The 23473-nt window shown below is 39.3% G+C and overlaps 1 protein-coding gene and 1 pseudogene across 1 annotated transcript in view; one reads left to right on the top strand and one right to left on the bottom strand.

The window, feature by feature from the left end:
* The window catches only part of Tdrd3 (tudor domain containing 3), a 126453-nt gene that overhangs the window by 94638 nt on the left and 8342 nt on the right, over positions 1-23473 (bottom strand). The window lies entirely within an intron of this gene.
* Positions 6088-6638, top strand: LOC110309624 (annotated as a pseudogene).

The raw sequence follows: 23473 nt of genomic DNA, 5'->3' as shown, positions 1-23473 counted from the left end.
CCAGATGCCCCTCAACAGAGGAATGGATACAGAAAATATAGTACATTTACACAATGGAGTACTACTCAGCTATTAAAAAGAATGAATTTATGAAATTCCTAGGCAAATGGATAGAACTAGAAAATATCCTGAGTGAGGTAACCCAGTGAAAAAAAGAACACACATGGTATATACTCACTGATAAGTGGATATTAACAACGATGTTTTCAATATTGTTTCAATAACTGTTTCTCTCTGATACCAAAATAAAAATGACATTTGAAGACTAACTATAAGAGGTAGGTAACAATACATCATAAAATCATTTCCCTATTTAAAATATTAAAATGCTTTCCATACCGGACCAACCCGTGAAGATTCTAAGCCTGGAAGGTTTATTAGAACAGCTGAGCAAATAATAATTTTAAAATATTTCCTGTAAGACTTCATATTTGGTGTATCACACAAACCACAGTAGTCAAGGTAACCTAACAATGTTCTTCATTTAGTAAACTTTCATAAAATTCAAAGTGTATTCTGGGTATTATTTCTTTCATCAAGGTTATATTTTATGACCTACTTCAATATTTTCATACTTTAATTTAGAGGCAGAGTGTAGCTAGTTTCAATAAGCCATCTTTTAATATAAGAAATGGTTGGATAGTTCTGTCTCCTTTCTTGACACAAATGTGATATGGCTCCAAAACCACACACTGTCCAAGGCTCGGCCAGAGCTTACTACCCTGTACTTGAGAGTGACTTCTGTCCTCCAGCACCCATGACTGCGGAGGCCCTGCCCGGGCCTCAGGAAAGCAAGCCCGCCTGGGATTAAGCACAAGGGGATCACAGGTTCAGGGCCGTTTGCATCTCTGTACGGAGCATGACAAGTCACCTGTCTGCACTTTGGTGAAGCAGGGCTGTCTGCACTCCACACTTTAACAAGCAGGATCTCGGTCGGTTTCCTCATTTCATGCTTCGATTTATCTCCTACAAAAAGCAGAAATACTAGAAATACTGATCCGTAAAGTTGTTCTAATAATAAATGAAACATGAAATACTCAGTACATTGCTGGAAGAAAACAGGCTAAGCAAATACTAATTCTGTTTTGTACTGAGAAGTGTGGTTTCTTAAAGAGCCCGGGTTTGTGAGTATGTTTTTAAGCCCAGGTGAGGGATATGAGGCGGCTTCACAGCAGGTGATTACGATGGGCCTCATGCTGGGGGCGGGGCCTCGGTTTTGTCAGCTGCGACAGTTTCTGCAAGTGTGTGACATTTAGAATTCTGGGAACGTTTTAGAGGGCACAGTTGCCAGAGCCCTGAGAGCGACCTGGGCATTCTGAGGAGGCTGCTGCTCCTGCTGTGGTTTGTTAAAAAGTCATGAGCAAAGAGACAGGAAGAAACTGGATATCCTGACAACGAAGACCGGGCTTACCTGAAGGACCTCTACACAAAGTTACCTCCCCTCTTACCTTCTTTCTCTCAATCCTTGGGTTGGGGGGTTGGAAGGTGTGGCGTGAACATGCTTGGCCCATGGGAAGTGTACTATTAGGAGGTGTGGCCTTGTTGGAGGAAGTGTGTCACTGTGTAGGCTTGTTTTCAGGTCTCCTAGTGTTCAAGTTCCGCCCAGTGCAGAAGAGAACCTCCTCTTAGCGGTCTTCCAGAAACAGTCTCCTGGCTTCTTTCAGATCAAGATGGAGAACTCTCTACTCCTCCAACACCACACCATGTTAGCCTGCACACTGCCATGTTTCCTGTCGTGATGAAACCGTAAGCCAGCCCCAATTGAATATTTCCTTTTATAAGAGTTGCTTTAGTCATGGTTTCACTTCACAACAAAACAAAACAAACAAAAACAAAAACACCTAAGACAGAAGGAACTGGGGATCGGGGTTGAAAGGGTAGTGGATATAAAAACCCAGTAAAGTTGCACAAAGACAGCAGGACCACACTCTTCCAAGTCCAATACCACTGTTTATTTTGGAAAATATTTTCAAAATTTGACACATAAAGATTATTTCTAATGAGGAAAAAAAATGCCAAACAGTGAAGGGAATTTCTTCAAAGGTTACTACTAAAAACTAAAGTGTACACCTTTCTCTGTACACGTCTGAGCGACATGTTGCTTAGATTCTTCTCACATTCAGGCCACTGAGAACTGAAGAAATGTCAGCTACATGGAAGGTAACTCTTTCAACGTATTTATTATTTTCCTATATTATATGTACAGTGCTTTTGCCTCCACATATGCCTGTGCAAAACATGTGTGCAGAGTATCAAAATGCCAGAAAAAGGTGTCATGCCCTAGACCTGGCATACAGTTTTGAGCTACCATGTGGGTGCTCGAAACCCAATCCCAGTTTTCTGGAGAACAGCAAGTCCTCCTTACCAACGCATTCTTCAGTGTCACTTTCAACTTCTTAGATATGGAGGGGTGCGTGGGGGTTGTGACTCTGTTGGTTTTCTTACTCCCATAATCTGACTTCCAACTCACTATGTACATACACCAGGTTGGCCTCAAACTCACAACCAGCCTGGTTCAGCCTCTCAAGCTAATAACTAGAAAACCACTTAGTCTGTTAAAAACAACTATTTCTGCCCTAATTTCCTATATAAAGTACATGAATCATAATTCTGCTCAGTCTATCATTTATGGCAGTAATTATGACAAGATATAGATAGTAAGCAATGTCTAAAATTTTATAGTAAAGGAAAACTGGGTATTGTAGAGTTTACATTTATAATTTATTTAGATTCATACTATTCATCAAACATTTTAGAACTGAAAATCTGCTACTCAAATTATTATGGGCAATTCTAAACATCTTTTTAAATTTACCACAGACATTCATATAATCTATCTAATAACATAGCAATTCCCCTATAGAAGACTTATGTAAAAAAAAAAAAAAGCACAATATTAAATTCAAAACGGGAACTCACTTAAGTACAATATGTGAAATACATGTATAACTATTTTCAAATTTAATTTCTTTAAAATGTACCTTAATATAAAATGTTCATGTTGACTAAATTTCTAAAGTCAAAATGCTACAAATAATTTAATGTTTCAAATTTTATTTTAAAATAGAATTTGACAATCTCCATTTATCTTTTTGTAGAAAAAGCATGAACAGTGGTCCACAAAAATAGACAACCATGTTTTATCTAGTCTTTGGAAAATGTGTCTTAATTTACTTGAAAACACAAAAGGTATCACTGATGGTAGCAAGAACCATGAAATCAGCAGGGCCTGGTGGCACACATGGTGAATCCACACTACCGCCCTGGGTCTCCATGCACTGGAGTCTAGCCCGACTCACAGAGTGAAACCCTGTCTCAAAAAAATACCAGGAAGAGGAGAAAAGAAACCATCCATTCACTCAAGACTGTTCAGGGGCTCTCTAGCTCTAACTAAGAAAAAAGGCAGAGATGAAGAGGGTCCTCGGACACAGGAACAATCACACAGCACCACTGCAAGTGCCCAGAGCTGGGAGGCCTCGCCACCCACCGCGCCCCCTTCCTGTCATCTCTGACTTGAGAGCAGCTCTGGAGACCCTTCATTTCAGACATGTGGCCACCAGAACTGGTACAAAATTACTGTTGCAATAGATGGTCACAAACCAGTGGACTACATGATTTAATATGTCCATATAAATTTAACTGTGGGGATTCTTAAATTTTAAGAATCAAGATCACCCCTTAGGATTAATTAGGGCGATTTTCTATTCAGTGTAAAATGCCTTATTGCTTCAAGTGTTCAATAAACTTGACTGGTAGGTGTAAGCCTATAAATAATTTAAATTTTATTTTACTGGAATGTACAATTGAGAGACTTTAAAGTTTAAAAGTCTTTGGATTTTAAAAGAAATTGGCTATTATAAAAGGACCTGAAATTGTAATGTATTTGAATTTGTAAAGACTGTCGGACTTCAAAAGTTATTTAAGTTTTTAACATGAGATCTTGGGGATAAATAAGAAAGGAAAGGTTGCAGCTTAACTGTGATGTGCTTATGTGTCAAGTTGACAAACGGTCAGTTGTACTAGCTGGTTTTGTGTGTCAACTCAGCACAAGTCATCAGAGGAAGGAGCTTCAGTTGATGTAAGGCCTCCATGAGATCCAGCTGTAGGGCACTTTCTCAATTAGTGATCAATAGGGAAGTGTTCAGCTGGTGATGGGTGGTGCCATCCCTGGGTTCTATAAGAAGGCAGGCTGAGCAGGCCAGGAGAAGCCAGCCAATAAGCAGCTCCCCTCCATGGCTTCTGCATCAGCTCCTGCCTCCAGGTTCCTGCTCTGCTGGAGTTCCTGTCCTGACTTCCTTCAGTGATGACTAGCAATGTGGAAATGTGAGCTAAATAAACTCATTCCTCCCCAACTTGCTTTTCAGGCATGGTTTTTGTCACAGAAATAGAAACCCTAATGAAGACAGGTCATACAGAAGGGCAATAGTAGAGGGACGGCTAACGGGGAGAGGAGGACAAGGACCAGGGCAGTGGCAGGGATGTTTACAAGTATACCTGTAAAAAATTAAATGGATAAATGACATTTAAAAATAAAATAAAATGAATCCCTATAAATTTTTTAAAGTGGGAGGAGGGTGGCGTTGGAAAACAAAGATGTATTTCAGGAAGCTGAATGGGGGAGAGGGAAGGGAAATACAGAACCATTAAAATCTTTATTCTTACAATGGTTCATTTTGTTAGCAAATTTTACTTCAATATATTACATTTTAAGTGAGTACAGTGAGCTAATATAACTTCAAAATTAAAAATTAACTCCTTCAGGGTTAGCTATAAACAGTTTCTGGGGCTGCAAACTACTTGGACTTGTTATTACTGTAAAAACATCATAAAATGCATTTGTAGAGAGCTGGGATATATACCCTACTACACAACTATGTTATTCAATATGTGGTTATATTTAGTGTATGTATAAAATCGTGTGTGTGTAAAAATAAATAGTGTGTGTGTGTGTGCACGCGTGCGTGAACACACTCACCCACAGAGGTAGATGAGGCACTGAAAAGTCTATTGCTAGAGGTTGAATTTCAAAATGTTTAATTCTGCTCTAGTGCAATCCATGTGACATATCTCTATATTAAAAAGTCCTAGGGCACATTAGGAACAAGACAACAGATTAAATTAAGCAACGAAAAAGTAGTGTAAGTGGTAGGCAAGATAAATATTAGATACAGGAGGAGCATGGCTCTTCAGAACAACAACTGTTTTACAATAATAGGATACCATAAAGTAATAAATAGTAAATACACAAAAACCAAACCACTTATCATTACCAACTATCAATTATTTAGCAGTATATATAACTGTATGGGCCACAAACTTGTAACTTAGCAACATAGCAGGTTTGATGACAACAGACAAATGTACTGCAAGGCAGCATGACTTTCACAACAGCCTTGATATCATAAATCAACAGGAACTTTTCACAAGGACACCATCAATTATACAGTCTGCCATTGACCAAACTCTAACTGAGATATGACCAAAAGCATGTATGAAAACCTGAATAATCCAGAGTTCTACACTCACATAACAATTCCAAGAAGGGAAGAGCTAAGTTATAGAGAGGAGACGGGCAGAGTAGAGAGTAACAGTACCTCCCAGGGCTTTAAGCAATTACTAGTGGTATTGCAAGAACCCAGTGAAAGGCAAGTTCTCAGCACAATAAAGGGAAAGAGAGGAGGGGTACTTAGGTTAGGCTCCTATCTGGATTTTCAGAACACACAGAAAATTCTACAAGCGGCAAAAACTACTCAATAGGAAAAAAGGCTGGGAATCGCATGACGTTGTCCTGCCTTGGGTCCAAGACAGAGCGCTGACACAGACTCAGAGTCACACCCCTCATGTCATCTCATAAAGGAGAGGTCAGAGGGAAGTACAGCAGGAGGCAGGAGGAAACTGCAAGGAAATGCTAAATCCTACAACTCTATACATTCATGACAGATACAAAAACTATCAAACAAATCATACACTAGTGCAAAATTCCTCGTAATAAAACACAAGAAACCAGAGAGAGTTGCCTAAGGTAATTTTAGCTGGATCACTTCTTAGAAAAGACTGGAAAAAAACACTTACTTGAATTGTATTTGAGCACTCCGCCGGGGGTCGGTGAAGTATCCCAAGATGGCTGGGCGTAAACTTGCTCTAAAAACCACTGATTGGGTATCTTTTGTGGAGATCATGCCCCAAAACCAGAAGGCAATTGGAAATGCCCTGAAGTCCTGGAATGAGACCTTCCACCCCAGGTTGGCTAGTCTGTCTGAGAAACCACCTGCGATTGACTGGGCTTACTACAATGTGGTAAGGCCAATGTGGCCAAGCCTGGCTTGGTGGATGATTTTGAAAAGCAGTATAATGCCCTGAAGATTCCTGTGCCTCAGGATAAGTACACAGCCCTGGTGGACCAGGAGGAGGAGGAGGATGTAAAGAACTGTACTGAGTTTGTGTCTGGATCTCAGCTCAGGACCCAGGAGTATGAGAAGCAGCTGGAGAAAACAAGGAACATAATTCCCTTTGACCAGATGACCAGTGATGACGCGAATGAGATCTTCCCAGAAGCCAAGCTGGACAAGGAGAAGTACCCGTACAGGCCCCACCAGCCCATCGAGAAGCAGCCTGGGACGGAGCCCCAGCCGACATGAAATGAAACATTTAAATAGTGAAAAAAAAAAAAAAGAATTGTATTTGATTTTAATAAACCAGTACTATTCAATATTTTATTTAATAAATTTATTTGGCAACAGAATTTAGCATTTTACAAGGTAGAAAGTTTACATAAATTTTTTCTATACCCTTTGTCTTTTTAATCATTTATAAAAATATTAAAACACACATATGCTAGCACCTGTCCCTGGGAGACTACACCTAATATTTTTATGTTCTTTCAAATGAATGAATGGCTAGTAATTTCTAACTAGTTGCTACAAAGCCCTGATGAAGATTAGCTTATTTCTATGATCAAGGCACAAAGTTTATGAAACACTATATTCAGCCACTTAAAACAATTTAAACAGAAACATTATTCATAAGTACTAATCTATATTTTATATAAATTACTATATTCACATTGAGAATGTAACATATTAAATTCTTTATACCTACATATAATTTATGTGTCTAGAAAAAACAAATAAAATAACTAACACCCACAAAAAGAATTTGTCTTTTCTAAGGATTTTTAAATTTCAAAGTCTACCTTAGAGTAAAAATTATTTAGAAAAAAAACCTAAAATATAAAAATACTATGCTAAATGACAAATAAAAATGTGAAGAACTACAGGTAAATAAGAAGATGCTAATTTTTATATGGCTTGCTAGCTAGAGCACAGTAATTTTCCATCAGTAAAATAAGAGCGCTGGCTACAAGACCACATGGGTCCCTTCTCACCAGCTCTGTGACACAATGAACAAGGTGGACATTCAAAGACTTTAAGCTAGGTTTACCATTCAAGATAGAGCAGCCACATCAATATTCTACTTTAAATGTAAAAAAATGTAGAATGTAAGGAAATTTCAAGAACAATTAAATTCTAGTAGAAGATGACTTACCAGTCACTAATTTTTAAAGATGATGTTTTGCCACTTTAAGAGAGAAAGCTCTTAAAAAAAAAAAAAAAATCCGCAATAGTTGGAAGAGAAATAAGGATTTCTACAAGGCAGCAAGAGCTTATCATTCTCAATGAAACAACTCAACAACTGAAACAGGTGACAAATGGGACAAAAGTCATGGAATTTTTAACATACCAGGAAGCTAAGAGCACAAGGAAATATCTCTTCTATTCTTGCCAAAGGAAGAGGTATCTACCACAAAGCAAGGAAACTGCAGACAGATTTAAGACTCTTTCCATAGCCTTGTGTCTCAACAACCAAATTAGCAACTGCCTGCTGACTCTCGTGTGATGTACAGCATGGCTACTCTGTCATACAGAGAGAGAGAGACACCTGCCTAACAGAAAGCCCAGTACAAAGGGACTCAGAAAAGAATCCTTTTACCACTTCAGACTCTGGCTGCAAATGGGTGTAAACGACCCTGTCTCTCCCATTCTTCATACATTTCTAGACATTCCAAACCTTCAAATACCAAAAACAAGTTAGGGGAACTAAAAAGTCCTTCTAGGCACTCAAGAAGTTGAGCAGTCATTGGTGGAGTGGCCCTTAGGAAACCCACAAGAAACCACTTCAAGTTGAACCTAAGAAGCACATGACAGGGTTGAAAGAGATGCCTAGGCACAAAAAAAGCCTAATTCTCAAGCAGCAGGGAGGAAAACTCAGAGATGAGTATCACCCACACTTTCAAAGCTGGCAGCTGAGCTCTCAAGACAAAGCCTCCCTCTGGGATGGTCTCAGGCTTACCCTGGTCTCATGGGGGGAAAGTTAAGGCTTCAAACTCAACGCATCTGTAAAGATTTGACTCCAGCTAATACAAAGGAACTGATCAAACAGTGAATAGATACAAAGCTCTTTATAACAAAATACATAACTGTCACACCTCTGCAGAAAACAAACGACAAGGACCAAGACTTACAGTGCTGACAGCACAAATGAGCTTGACAGAGATAAGAAATAAGCAATCCCTAACGTCCCATTAGAAAGAATTCATTTCAGGAGAAAGTAAAATCACATCAATAAGATACTGCAAAGCGTCCATCTACAATCTGTAGAGAACCTGCAATAGAAATGTATCTTTTGGTATGAAAATACAATCAGGGAGAGAGTCCTAGGTAAATGCTAGGAGATTTACTACTAGCAGACTCAGTACAAAGAATGAAAGAAATTATTCAGCTCAGCAAATTACATGATGAGATCAGACACGAAGGAAAGAATTAAAAGCACTTGCAAAAGGAAATGCAGAGATAGAAAACTTTTCACTTAGAAATATATAAGAGAAATTAAAACTACCATTACATCATACATTACACACAAATTTAAGACTTTAGAATATTTCAGGCAAAGTCAAAATATTATAAAGGACTTATATATCTACTAGATATGAGAAATATTGTTAAACAATGGCAGGACAATGGGCAGAAATAGATAAATAACATTATATTGAAAAGTCCTTACACTGTTCATGAAGTGTCATTACTTCAAACAGACCTTGACGACTTAAAACCATGATATACAAGGTAAAGGAGCAACGACTTAAAAAGACAGGTAGGTCAGAAAAGACAAGGAAGAGCAAGGTAGAAAGCATGAGATGATAAAGAGAACCACAAAAACAAAATAGTAAGAGATTAAGCTAACAGAATTAGCCATTATATTTAGCGAGATGAAAATCAGGCACAGATAATTTTCCTAAATAGTGATTTATACATTCTAGGTTTTCAGCTACTAAACACAAGAAGCAGGGCAAAAGAACTGAGAAAAGTTCCTCGTACTCAAGTTTTTCAGCTACCAAGGCATTAAGGGTCTCAGGCAAACTGAAAGGAACACACTAGGAGTGGGTCCAAGCTTTGCAGCAGCCAGGGAAAGCAGCAGCTTGTCTGCCTCCCACTCCTGTGTTCAAACTCTACTCCTGGTGCGCTGGCATTTGTAGACAGGGCTTTTGGAAGGTACTTAGCTCCTGGGGGTGGAACCCTCCTGATGCGACTGATGCCATTAGACACACTGCAAGAGTTCTCTTCTCCCTGTCCTCTGATATGTAAGGGTACATTAAGGAGTCCACTGGCAACCCAGGAAGAGGCTCCTCACCGGGCACTAACTCCACCACATGGCTCTTGTCGGTCCCAGACTCCAGAAACTTGAGAAATAAATTTCTATTACTCAAGCTCTCTAATATAATGAATTTTCTATTATAAACTCTGCAACAATGTGTGTGTGTGTGTGTGTGTGTGTGTGTGTGTGTTTAATCAAAATTCTTTACATTTGAGAGAAAGAAAATCTGTCACATAAAACCTTTTGGCAAGAATTCCAAGTATCTGGCAGCTTGCAGGCACGCCCAGGTGATCCCCCTCACCCAGTTAGCCCCCTTTTCTGATTTCTGAGAAAGTACATCCCTTCACTCCCTCAATTCCTACTGCTTATTTTATTCAGTTTAGAATCATTTTTCTTTCTTTGTGTGTGAACTGTCCTTACATGTTTTCCTGATTTCTTGCTAAGCCTTTGTTCATGTTCCTTCCTTTTGAAAGATTCTTTATATATTAGAGCTAAGAAAAAGTCAGACTAAAAAAAAGAAAAATCACAGCACACGCTCTGTGAAGACTCACATATAAGAAAATCAGTGCTAGCTGTGCTCTAACTTTAGTGATATTTCTTAAGTAACACGTGAATGAAGCTGTAATTAAAACATACTTCAGCAATAATTATAAAATATTTTTTTCTCTAAGAGTGACTTTGTCTTTTCGGCAGCTGTTTGGCTGGGCTGGAGAGATGGCTCAGCTGTGAGGGTACATATTTACCTTTTTATATGGATCCTAGGAATCTGAATTTAAGTCACTTCACTTACTGGGCCATCTCCACCCCCATTTTGTTGAAAGCCTTTACACTTTAAGGTATCTATTGCTGAGTCTCAATGAAGTCCTACAATGGGTTGCTTCTAACTTAAAATGAGGCCACGCTAAATCTTAATGGGCCACTTTTGAGGCATCCAATAAAGTTAATTGTTAAGCAAAACACATGAAGAAATAGCACTGCTACCAAAAGCAAAGGCATTATCCATTAATTTTATTTTTGAATAGGAGTCAAGAACATGGAATGTCTCCCAGAATTCATTTTCCTTAAGAAAACCTCATTAAATTTATCTCAAAAATAAAAAGGTTTTATTTAAATTATCCTTAATTTACAATGTATCTCTTAACAAACTCTGAAATAAAAGCCAAAGTGATATTTGTAAGAACAACTGACCTGACCTTCTTCTGGGAACTATTTAACACTTTCAGAGGGTCACTAAGCCAGACTGCTTGCCACTGAAGCCATAAAGTATTCATTCAAAGTCCGGACATTTGAGGAAAGAAAATAATTTTATATTTTTCTAATATTTCACAATTTTATACGTAGTTAATTATAATTCTTATAAAATTATTCTACAAATGTCTCATATTCATTGCATTGGTCTGTGTCTTAAGTTCATATAGAAAGCATTTAGGGGTTTCATTCAGGGGTTTAGTCCATTGTCAACATGGGGGAATGGAGGCAGACATGGTACTTGAAATGTAGCTGAGAGCTCTACATCCAAATTGGAAGGCAGCAAACAGAGAAAAACACTGGGTCTCCCTTGTGCATTTGAAACCCCAGAGCCCACCCCCAGTGACACACTTCCTCCAGCAAGGCCACACCTACTCCAACAAGGCCACACCTCCTAATCCCTATCAAGTAACACCACTCCCTAAGAACGAAGTATTTAAATATCTGAGCCTATGGGATCCATTAGTCAAACCACATTTCCCTCCCTGCCCCCCAATGGCCTGAAGTCATATCATAATGCAGAAACGCATCAGTCCAACTTCAAAAAGTCCCAACAGTCTATCACGCTCTCAACACTGTTTAAAAGTCCAAAATTCAAGGTCCCTTCTAAGACTCAAGGCAATCTCTGTTGCGCCCACCTCTTCCGGCAAGGAAAACGCAACACCATCGATTCTTCTCAACATCTATATTGCAGGAACACCTCGATGCTACGGGAACCCAGGGAGGACTCCTTATATACACCCCAGCACTGGGGAGGGCTATGTGTCCTCCTGGGATTGGTCGGCCTGTTGACACTTCATTAGCATGCACCTGCACGGGAGGGTTTGGTGCCAGATTCAGGCTAGCGCCTGCACAGTGATGTTGTTTATAGCCAAGGTGTATTGGAAACTGGTGCCATCTTTTAGGCATCAGCTGCCTACAAATCTCTTAACTCTAACCCTTGTAAAAATCAAACTGAAGTAGATTACATCCTTCCAACATACAATGGCAGAGGATATATAGGGATGGGAGCCTAGTGAGGAAATACTAAACCAAAGCAAGGCTCAAACCCAGCCAACTCCAAACTCTGTATTTCCACGTCTGATGTCACCAAAGGGCTAGTCAGATCTTCTACTCCTGCAACAACACACTTCTTTCCCCTGGGCTGGTTCCACTCCCTGAGGTAGAAATTTCTGGTTTCTTTAGAAACTCAGTTGTATCACATGATATTTTGCTGGAAGCTGTCCTGTGAGAGGATGTTCTCCTGAAGCAGACGTGAGAAGGCATGTGATATTTAGAGAAGGCATGTGATATTTTGCTGGAGCGATGCTTGAGAGGGTGCATGATGTTTGGATAGAATATAAGTAGAATCTGGCAGACAGTGACAGGACACTCTTGCATTATTACACCTTGCAATGCTTTGCTGCTCTTCATATAGAGAAATGCCCTAAAGAACTTCCCGTTGAATTCTGGCTGATTCTTGTCGCTTCCACTGGCTCACGAGGATTTGGCTGAGCCTTGTGGTTTCTGCTGGATGAAGCAGGTGCTACTGATTCACGTTTGGAGTTTGTTATTGGACTGGACTTCTGGTATCCTGACGATGAAGAGTAATGTCACCCCAAAGAATTACTTCTGAACAGGTTCCCAACCCTCTTTTTTCCTATCAACCTTCTTCTTCCCTACCTCTGCTCAGTGAGCTAAAAGAGAGGTAGAAGTGTTCTAGAACCCAAAATAAAATAGGTTTAGGAAAGTCTAAGCCTACAACTTCCTGTTAGAAGCTTCCCTCAGCAGGCATTCCAGGGCTCTGGCATCTCCAACATCTTTGGAACTCCAAGGCAATCCAGGTTTTAGCTTCACTTAAAGGCCTCTCTAGGACCCCCCTGATACATGCCTGGCCCTAGTGGCTTTCCTTAATCACAGAAGGAGATTCCAAAATCCATTTCTTATATCCTTGATTCAAGGGCCAGAACCATGTGGCTAAAAGCTGCCAAGTTCTGTAGCTTTGCTGGGGATGGAACATGGCCCTTATTCAAATACAATTTCACCAGCTTTCTTTTTCAAGGGTTTCCTTCACTGCCTAAGCTTGGTTGTCCTGAAACATGCTTTGTAGAACAGGCTACTCTTGAACGGCCTCCCCCGTACTGGGATTTAAGGTCTGTGGCACCACACCAGGCCCTAAGTTTTCTTTAAGTCCTTTTCATGAATTGGAAGTTTTGCTGTGTGGGGTCTTGCCCTCGGGTTAGTATCAGGCTTTTCTTTAGTCTGGTCATCTCCATGACTTAGCACCATTACACTTCTTGGTGGCTCTTTTCTCCTCAAACTGTACATTTTCTATTTTTCCTTGCTCTACTTGCAACTTTTCATTTAAAGATCTGCATAAGACTTGCTACTAATAACCAGTTGACACAGTCAATACTAGGCTATTTGAAATCTCCTCTACTAACACTGTTAAACCAAAACTCTTCAATTTAGCCTCAGGCAGTCTTTCCTTTCTTTTTCTTTTTTTTTTTTTTTTTTTTTTTTTTTTTGGGCTAGGGCAAAAAGCAGTCACATTATTTGCCAAACATCACAAGAACAGTCTCTAGGCCACAAAATAAAATTCTTCTCCTCTGAAACACCTTAAGCCAGGCCACCATGATACACATTGCTCTTAGTACCACTGACTATGCTGCTTCTGCTAGTATGGCCAATTAAGCCCCACTTAAAGCATTTAACTGTTTCCATAATCCAAAATCAGTTCCAAAGAGCACATATTCAACCAACAAGAAGCATGGTCAGGCCTGTCACAGCAATAACCTACTCTTGGTACCAATCTTTGTCTAGTCAATGGTCTCCTACTACAAAACATCATGACCACAGCAACTCTTATAAAGGAAAGCATTTAATTGGGCTTGCTTCCAGTAAGAGGTTTAGTCTATTGTCATCCTGTTTGAAGCATGATGGCATTCAGGCAGACATGCTGCTGGCATGTAGGTTACAGTCCTACATCCAAAGTAAAAGGTAACAGGCAGAATAAAGCACTGGGCCTGGCTTCAGTATTTGAAACCTGAAAGCCCACCCAGCGACACACTTCCTCCAATAAAGCCACACCTCCTCTAACAAGGCCATACCGCCTAATCCCTGTGAAGTAGGGTCACTCTCTGATGACCAAGCATTCAAGTATATGACCCTATGGAAGCTATTCAAACCACCCACAGGCTGCTTAAGTTAGTACTTTCAGGACCTAGCTTCCCAGTAGTAGTATCTGTCTACTATTGATTCCATTTATTAAAGGGGTAAGTATGCTTTTTATCACTGGGTTATTTTCAGCCTCAATACATGAACTGCCTTTACTGTAAACATTTAAGAAGCAGTACCACAATTTCTATAATCAGAATGATATTAAAAATTCAAATTGTGTAATGAATTCCAGTGACTAGATCTCTACAAGGTAAAACTAGTGATTCTGGAAATTTGAGAGTCACATCTTCAAAAAAACAAGGATGTTACAACTAAGCTGGTCCTTCAACCCTACTACAAAACATCATCAACCTTTATCAGATCAAAAACATTAATTTTCCTTGGATTCAATTTCTAATAAGCATTTTGATGAACTCAAGTAAGGTAAACTTAAATATGATAGATTACTAAATATGTTTAACTGTTCCAACAAATTTTATTCAGGATTAATGATTGGGAGTTCTCTTAGGTGTTTTTAATTTTGTTTTATTCCTGGATGACCTGGAACTTTCTATGTAGACCAAGCTGGTCTGGAACTGGCAGTGACCAGCCTACCTCTGCCTCTACATCCTGAGTGCTAGTCCTAAAGGCATTGGCTATTGTGCCTAGCGAGGACTGCTATTTTTTTTCCAAGCTCTCACACACACTTTTTCCTGTATTAAAAAGCTCTAATTCAATGGTCACATTGACGGCCCTAGTTAAACTAAATGGAACACAAGCAATCCAAAAGTCACTAATCTCAAAAAGGCAGGCACAGGGAAGGAGGTGCACTGGAAGAATGTAGGGAAGGAGGTGTGGGGAATGAGTAATCAGAATGCATTATGTACATGTATAAAACTGTCAAAAAACAGACTTAATTTTAAATTTTTCTCTTCAAAAAAAAAGCATATATTTCAGCAAAACAAACTCCCCTCTATTGTAGGCATTCTAAACCATGGGAAGTTGTTCCTTTGAAATCTAAAAGTAAAGGCAATGCAAGATTTATATCTGCCCCAGGGCACAATGGAAAAGCTCTATTGAAATCAGTAGACCAATTCACAAAGGCCACTGACAAATCTGCATCTGACAAAGTCCTTGCATTTTCCAATCCAATACTAGAAGTTGACTAATTTGTCCTCACCCCTCCTGTCACTAAGCTAAGAACAATGGTCGTGATGGTTTCGCCATACTGAGTTTGACTAATTCTGGAATAAGGAGCATGCACTACCTGGTCCCATCTCTGTATTTTCTCACAATAGAGTAATGCATCTACGGCACTAATTACTTACAAATTAGTCACAGCAGACACCAGCAAACTTTACGGCAAAGAGCTACAAAGTACAAACTGTGGACTTTATAAGCCATCTTATTTGTTACGAATACTTAACTCTTCCTCTGTAGCATAAAATGAGACACGGACATGGGTACATTAATTCTTATGGATGTGTCTAAATAAAACTTTATTGACAAAACTAGGCAGCAAGCTAGATTTGGAACTTCGACCATGTTTTCTGATTCCATATTTCAGGTAAAATTATATAATCTCCTTTTCCTGTAAAGATAGTCTTTCTCATTCAAAAAGTTTTCTTTTAAAAAATTAACCCTGTTCCATAAATTTTCATGTCACAGAACTGGTTCCACACAGTTCATTTTGGGGGAACAGAATCCCATTACTCAGAGAAAACCAAAGCTTACAAAAATAAAATAAAAATACTTATCAATGCAACATTTCAGTGAAAATATGAAATCACCTTCCTTCACTTTCTGAGATTTACTATTCATACAGTTAAGGGACTGGATACTCACAAATTCCTATCAAACTTCTATTTCCAATGTACAAGTAAAATAATATATCAAATATTCTATCTTCCTGGGCCATTTCATCTTTGAGAGATTACCAAACACTACTGTAAGTTAGAAAATTTCAAATCCCTAAAATATTTCTCTCAAAAAACAAAAAAAATTACAAAATAAAACGAAAAGCTGATATATGCATAGAAATCCATGTATGTGCAAGTCATCTGAAGTTACTTAAGTGTGGACAATCTTGAAACACAAAACATTGAGGCTCTACCATGTGCTCATCAAATGCCAAGCAGTGATCTAAACAAGATCTGGATTAACTCCTAGTCTTTCTAATTACACCACATGAGACCTACTACCATTGATGCCATTATATGGATCAGCAAACAGAGAAAAGTGGGTACTAAAGAAATACGTCCAAAGTTATAGCTAGTTACAAGTTGAACCAGGATTGACATCAGCTTAGGAGAATTGTGCTTCTGATCCCATACTCTTAACCACAAACTACATAATTCAAAAGTAGACATGCCTGCTTGCCACCAGGAACCCCATAGCCAACACACGTGGTGCAGACCCAAGTAGATAGACTACTTGCATCCCCCCTTCCCACTTCCATTCCACTTGCCCAAGCCCCAAGACTGTGTGCCAGACACAGAATCCTCCTCTCAGCCCATCTCCTTCCCGTTTGGACTCATAGGATTCTGGCTTCACTTGATACCTGGGACCTTGCAGCCAGCACACTTGGCTATCCGAGTGTCGAGATAGAGCATAGTGTACAAAGTGGTGCAGGGAAGATTTAATGGGGAGAGGATAGAAGGGCAGGGTACATGAGTCACTATGAAGAGGGATAACACTAAAGACATTTTGAAAAAAAAAATCACAAACTTTCTACTGTACAACTTTCATAAAATATATACATAAGAGTTTAAATGAAGTTATTCTATAGCAGGGCAAAGCGACCCTACAGGATACTATAGAATAACAACTTAAAAGCTCAGTATCAGTAATGGGTTACCTTCTTCAGAGTCGTTGACAAATCAACCCTCATACCCCCAAATATTACAGGCTATTTCCAATGCTATTGGTTACCCTCCAGAACTTGACAGTAAGACCCTATTGCTGAAGATTCTTTGAGTCACAGAACATTTAGAAATCAAACCAGTACTGACCTAGAAGCATCATCCCTCAAGGTTATTCATGATGCTGGAAAGTATCATGCATGTACCAGAGGAGAGAAGGAATTACCAATCTTACCCAACTGTGAAGCCTGACAGCTACAACAATAAGGTGCCTGAGAAGACATGCTCACTGACACACTTGTAGTACAAATACCATAGTAGTAACCAAACGCTTTCTGCTTGGGTTTAAGGCCCAATCCAAAAGTTGAAACCCATACCTGGCATTATTATCAGGGCCAAGAACCAGTGACTAGACAGGACAGAGCCTCTAGGGAAGAACCCAGTACTATTACTCTGATAAATGGACACAGAATTAAACCAAGTCTTGATGGCTTAGCATCACACACAGAGATTAATTAATTTCTCAACTCCCATCAGAGAAGCTTGGAGTCCAGTAGATTGCAATTAGCACAGAGACCCACAACAATCAAAGAATAAGAGACGATACCAGAACCAGACGATTCACAGAACCAGAAAAGACAAAATTCTAACATGGAGACAGGGGGTGGACAGTAAGTCCTACCCTTAGCAAAGGAGCTATTGGCAAGTGATTGTAGTTAGGAAAAAGAGAGTTGGTTGTAAGGCTCTGGGGGGTAGACTACTCACCAGTGAAAGGCACACGTTCAAAAGTATATGGGCAGCATAAACTACTTTATGGGTTTAAAGATATATAAATAATAATTAAAAATAAAAATAAGCAGTATAAAGTTGGGTGGGTATAAAGTATAAAGGGGATGGATGTGGGAGAAGTTGGGGAGAAGTAAAGATGATCCAAATGCATTGTACAAAATTCTCAAAGAACTAATAAAAAAGGAAGAGGAAAGTAGATGAAATTTAATTGAAGATCAACACTAAACAGTGACATTTTTGTTATTATTCTTTTGTTCAACAATCTCTCATTATAGTCTAGTTTTGTTATAGACTTGTAATTATTATAATCAACAAATTCTTATAAACATTTATTCAAAGTAATTTATTAATTTGTTTCATACAAATACTGATTTAATTTCCCAAAGCTGGGAGCACGTTTATAGAACCGATTTCTTGATGGCCTGTTAGTTTATATTGGTAATTTAGGAATAATAAATAAATAAATAATACTGTTGAGAGAGAGATAAGGAAGTGTCTATAGAGAGGATAAAAGGCAGACTATCATAGCAACAAGCAAGGTAAATATAGCAAAAATATTCTGCCAAACACTAGCCTATCTTGAACTTTGAAAATATGTCTTACAGAAAGGTATTCTTCAGGCTGTATTTTACACAATTCCAAAAGAGAAATTTCAACATCAAGCCAGTCATTGTAGAAATCCTTTATCTGCAACACTCTTGCCTAAAAGATATGCTAGGGCAATGGCAGTACAAGGTTTATGCAAGTAACCAACCAATGTCTGATTTGACTGAAGACCCATTCCACAAGATGGAACCCATACCCAGCAATGCCTGGGTGACCACAAACATGAGACAAGGTAGACAGCCCAGAGATCTTGGGCAAAAACAAAACAATGCTTCTCTTAAAACAAAATGTAGTGATAAAAATGAATCCTAATAATATTCTGCCATACTCAAATCAATAAGATGGCCTTGTTCAGCCATCATCAGAGAAGCTTCCTCCTATAGCAGATAGAAACTAACACAGAAACTCCAGATACTCCACAAAGATTAATGAGACACCCTGAGACTCTCAGCCCTACATGGAATATCTCCATCCAATCCCGTCATCCCTCGGAAGAGAAGGAGAAAAGAATTTAAGGGACTGATGGGATACAGGACACTAAGAAAATAAGATTAACATGAGCAAATCATGTATGATATGAATTCACAGAGAGTGACGCATGCACGGGACCTGCACAGGTCTGCACCAGGTCCTGTATATATTATAGCTTCCAGTTTAGAGTTTATGGGATTTCTGAGTGTTAGAGTAAATGCATCTCTGATTCTTGTGCCTTCTCTTGTTTTGTCCTGTCCAACTTCAATGAGATAGCTTTTGTGTTATCTTACTATATTTTATTTTATTATATTTCAGTAGTATCTCTTAGAAGCCTGCTCCTTTCTAATAAGAGAAAGAAAGTGACAGGATCTGAATGAGGAGAGGTGGAGATCAGATGGGAGGAGTACAGAGAAGGGAAACCAAAATCAGGATATATTATGTGAGAAAATCTATTTTCAATAAAAGAAAAAAATAAGAAGAACGTCCCAAATACACAGAAACCTGTACCTATATATATTTTCCTTATGCTTTTGCTTAAAACATTACCAATAACTATTAACAATTCAATTTATACAAGAAAACTATTGTAATAAGGAAAGCATGTTAAAGACTACCAGCAATCCAGTTCAGACTTATTTTTCATGAAAACATGAAACAAGATTAATTCAAAAGGTAAAATGTAGCCAATATAATGGTAGGTAAGCTCCATGATACCAAATGTGGCCTCGTATTAATTCATAGCTAAAAGTAAGAGAACTTATGAAATATTGAAGAGATCTCATAAACCTACTATGTAATGTATCATACTAGTTATCTACAGTGAGGTGTGTAATATATGATACAGATGTTATATAAAATATATGTAATATATATACTTATTTATTCATTGTCAGTTTTGAAATGGTCATATATAGGACTAGCCTCACAAGTACTGAGATTGCATATATGTACCATCACTAATATTTATAATCCCCTTTTATAAGCAAATTTATAAGCATGAGTTATCACTTTACTTTTTATAAATATCAAATAAATTAAATCAAAAGTATAAAAGGCTCCCCTAAAGTCAGGCTTTGTCTATTCCTACCAATTTGCTCAAATTTAACATAATTCAAAGAGTATCACTGTTTCAAAATTTCTGTTTCCAGATAGAGTAGAACTGCTTCATGTGTGAGCCACAGACCAAATGAATGCCAACCCGCAAACTCTCTTACTGCTGGGTGACAGAACAGGTACAGAAACTGGGGTGAGCACAGAACTGTAGAACAACCTAACACTATTGTACAACTTGCAAGACATTCATCTGACACACTGGAAATATGTTAAGTTGACAGGTAAATTGAGAATCACTGAGCTAGGCCACAGTTCTCAGAATGTCTTTCAGGTGGACATGAGATTAAAATTCTTAGAAACAAGGGATATGACGCATATCATCTCACCATCAAAGAATGGTCTCTGTAGCTTTCCTCTGTCCTCCCCTTTCCTGAGCACACTTCTCTTTGAAACTGAGATATGACAGCTGCTCAGGATTGCCCATGCAAGCAATTACAATATTCTGGAACGGTCTTCCTTGACTCTAATGTGCCAAAGAATCGCAAAGGGAGACCAGTTAAAATACAGAAGACAACTGAGCAGGTGTCTAGAGTCCACCATACTGACAGGTGCCAAGTTATACCAGACACTACTGTGTGGCTCACATGTGGGACCAGAAAGGTGACCAAAACACAAAGCAGAACTGTCCCAGAACACTGGGCTGTTATAAGACAGAGAGGAAAATGGCTGGAACTTAGACCTCTTTACTATGAGACTGCTGCTGAGCCCAAAGTCTAACCCTAACTAACTAAAGTAGGCCATTTAGTGGTGTGTGCCTCAGTCCAGTCTGTATATTCATGTAAGGCTAAACGTACTCATTTAAGGATAAACAAAACTCAAAGCTCTGTTGTGCTTTTCAGAGAGCCAGACTTCAGTGTACAGATTGATTTGTGTCATAGTCATTTACAAATTAAGTATATCTCGTTATCCCATACTTGTTAACATATATTCAACACCGTATTCTTCTATTACAGCAAATAAATCCCACCTTAAACTCTCAATTGTTTAAGCAGATACACATACTTACATAAAAATAACATCTTTCTTTAAACCAACTCTGCAAAATCTTCACAACTGCTAGAGAATTTAATGAGTACAATACTGGTAACTGAGGCAGCAGAAAACAGATAAGAAGGTATGCATCAACATATCAAATATAAACCAGGCAGGGGTGGCATACACCCTTAATCCCAGCACTCAGAAGGCAGAGGCAGTCTGGATCTCTGGGTTAGAGGCCAGCCTGGCCTACAGAGGGCGGCGTTCCAGGATAGCCAGGCAGGGCTAAACAGAGAAACCCAACCTTGAAAAATAAACAAACAATAACAAAAGCCCACAAAGTCAAATGCTATTTTAGGTGGCTACTTTTCACCAACAAATATGTAGACATGAACAGAAAGACAACTACTAAAATTTCACTGTATCCATGTAGCTATAATGTGTTTAACATTTGTATTTGAAAACCTTCAATGTGAATCAACTTTTAATTATCAAAGAAACAATACTTTCTGATGAATGTGTTATTGATTAAATAAACTAGGACAAAATGGTTTAAAAACAAAAACAAAACAAGAAAAACAAGCAGAAAAGGTCAGTAGAAAAACTGCAAACAGCAACCAAAACAAGGGAAAAGGTGTGTCCTCATCTTGCTCAACTGCAAATATTGCAACTAAAGACGACTCAGACATCCTGGGTGCTCACTCTACCCCTCCCACCCCAGCGCAAACACAGGACACGTAGTCAAATCTACACAATCCGGCAGGAATCTCATTTGCTATGCTTAGCATATGCTTTTCCCCTTCAAAACTCCTGTTGGAGTTTAATCTCCAGTCTGGAATAGTAGAGGGTGGGCATGGAGTTTAGGAAAAGGACCTGTGGAAGGGACTAGATTAGATAAGGTTATCAGAAACCTCCATGATTACCAGCTGCTGTCTAAGAAAGGGACAGTAACACACTCATTCCGTTGCTGCCTGCTGTTGCCTCATGACAGCCTCCATCACCTCAGGCCTGCCATGAGCAGAGGCGCCACCCGTCCTCTATTGGGTCTTGGGCACTAAGTGGAGACAGAAAGAAGCAGATGCTTCCTGTCCTAGACACAGCTGGGTTCCGTGGCTCATAACTCAAAGTTGTTTAACAAAAGAGCAACCTACACTTGATCCTTTCCTTTCCGAAGTTTATAAAATCATAAGCCATCAAGTATGACTCTACTTAGAAAATAGAGTATATTCAATATTTAATGTTTCATATTAGGTATTTTACAAAATTCGCCAAATTAACTTCCAAGCTCTGCTAAGTCAATCCCAACAATTTAGAAAAATTTTATTTATTTTTCTTTTGTTTACTTATGGAGGTAGACAAGAGGATCCTAAGTGGGGGCATGAGACAGGATTGGCCTGGAAGAGACCTCAGGTGGCTGGGAGCACATGAGAACAGACCCTAGGACACAGCTTCAGCAAGAAGAGTCATTTAATTGGGGGGTGGGGGGTATGTTAAACTGTTGGGGTGGTAGGGCCTTTTGGCATATCATTGGGCCAGACCAGGGAACTGGAAATACCCCATCTATGTGAGGAGGAATTCTAGGTGCTGCCACACATGGTCTTATAAGGGGCAAGAAAGTTTAACCTGGCTATCAGGCTACATGACCTCCTGGGGTTGGGGGGACCGAGCACAAGAGGCAAGCAATCCAACTCCTGCCAATCTCAGGATGAGGTGTTCAGGGTTTGTACACGCCTCAACCCCACTCTTGCTCTGGGGCAGCTCCTCAGCCCCACAGTAGGGCACATAGGTCAGAGGATACTTTTGAAGATGAAAGAACAATTTTCAGGAGTTGGCGCTTTCCTTCCATGGGAGTCCTAGGGATCAAACTCAAGTCATCAGGCTTGCCTGCAAATGCCTTCACCTGAGGCTTCACAGCGGAGTCTTCTGAAAAGCTACACTTGTACTTTTTTACTCAACTTTTAGATCTAGATCATGTGGGGTATGGACACATTTTTAAGGAACCTTTAGGTTATTTATGACTCAAAACTGCTCTATCTCTATTGTTAGTAAGTCAATAAAATACTGACCAAATCATATGATCCAAGAACTCTTAAAAGCAACGTCCATTTTCTGCTAGAAGAATGCATGGCTTTATAATACACTCTAAAGCATTTTCCCTACCTGTCAGTGCTTAAAGAATATCCTCTAAAAATGCTGAAATTTTTCAGTACTTGAACACAGCTTCTCACTCAGAGATTGGTTCTCAGATCGATAGCGTCCAACAGAGATAAAATATTTTAAAGAAGTGTGTGCATCTGTGTCTGTAGGTGGGAGCATGCACCTGGGAGCAGGCGCTCCAGACTCACTGCGTCCTCTGGAGCTGGGTAAGACAGTGTGCAAGCAGGTAGGTACTTATAATAAGTGCTTGAAACGGAACTCAGCAGGGGATGTTCTTAACACTCAGCTGCCCTCCAGCCCTCTGTCACACTTAAAAGTAAATAGAAATAGAAAAACTAACTTTTGCTCATCCGGCCGGATCAGCGCCGGGGTAGCTAGAGCGCAGGGTTGCCTGACACCCGCCAGCTACCCACGACCCCCGCCACAGGATTTTGGGACTGCTGGTGAGTGGAACACAGCTT

Source organism: Mus caroli, chromosome 14 (assembly GCF_900094665.2).
Source record: "Mus caroli chromosome 14, CAROLI_EIJ_v1.1, whole genome shotgun sequence".
Taxonomy (NCBI): domain Eukaryota; kingdom Metazoa; phylum Chordata; class Mammalia; order Rodentia; family Muridae; genus Mus; species Mus caroli.
The sequence above is the reverse complement of the archived record's forward strand: the minus strand, read 5'-3'. Positions and strand labels throughout refer to the sequence as shown.